This window comes from Myotis davidii, unplaced genomic scaffold, assembly GCF_000327345.1.
Source record: "Myotis davidii unplaced genomic scaffold, ASM32734v1 scaffold826, whole genome shotgun sequence".
NCBI lineage: Eukaryota > Metazoa > Chordata > Mammalia > Chiroptera > Vespertilionidae > Myotis > Myotis davidii.
In genome coordinates, this window is record NW_006297142.1 from 1548935 (window position 1) to 1549626 (window position 692).

Below are 692 nucleotides of genomic sequence, written 5' to 3' on the forward strand. Positions count from 1 at the left end.
CCCGGACCTGGGACCACTCAGATGCCCGCAAGGGACGTGGATGTAGGTTGAGCTCAAGCACTGCTCAGGGAAAAACCAACATGGGTTCCCAGGGTGGCATTTGGCTTTGAATTATTCTCATCATGTTAACAAATCTCTGGAAGTTATACTTTCACCCACCCCCCCTTACCTGTGGGAGCCAGGTGGATCACATAACCATCGCCCACATAGAGCGCCCAGTGTGAGTTGAAAAATCGAAAAATCTGAATCAGGTCTCCAGGCATGGGCTCTTCACGAAACTGCAAGAAAACAGCCAGGAATGTGAGACAGATTTCAGGGAGCTACAGAGGCCCGGGCTGGGAGCTGCAGCTTTTCCTAGGGATTTGCTTACTGGTGCTCACCCCATGGGAAGAGTGTGTGTTTGTGGAGGAATCTATTCCCCTGTGACATCTTGAGCCTGCTGTCGCTTCTACAGGTTGCCCTGTGAGTATCTAGAAGCCTGGAAAAATGACCTTGTGAATTGGGAGAGAGAAGATTTGTTCAGAATCTGTGTGGGTTCAGTGCCTGGTACATTGTGCCTTGTTGTGTTGTATTTGTGCCCTTAAATCAACGCAGCAGATTCAAGCAACAGCAGCCTCCTGATCACCACACCCTCTGAGGATCAGTAGCTGTATGTGAAACCTCCCCCCACCAGCGAGAAGAACCACCAAAGC

General features: G+C 50.4%; 2 protein-coding genes across 2 annotated transcripts in view; both read right to left on the reverse strand.

The window, feature by feature from the left end:
• Positions 1 to 692, reverse strand: part of LOC102756241 — a 58892-nt gene that overhangs the window by 27063 nt on the left and 31137 nt on the right. The gene's annotated exons all lie outside the window — the stretch shown is intronic.
• The window catches only part of LOC102770322, a 30117-nt gene that overhangs the window by 9965 nt on the left and 19460 nt on the right, over positions 1 to 692 (reverse strand). The gene's annotated exons all lie outside the window — the stretch shown is intronic.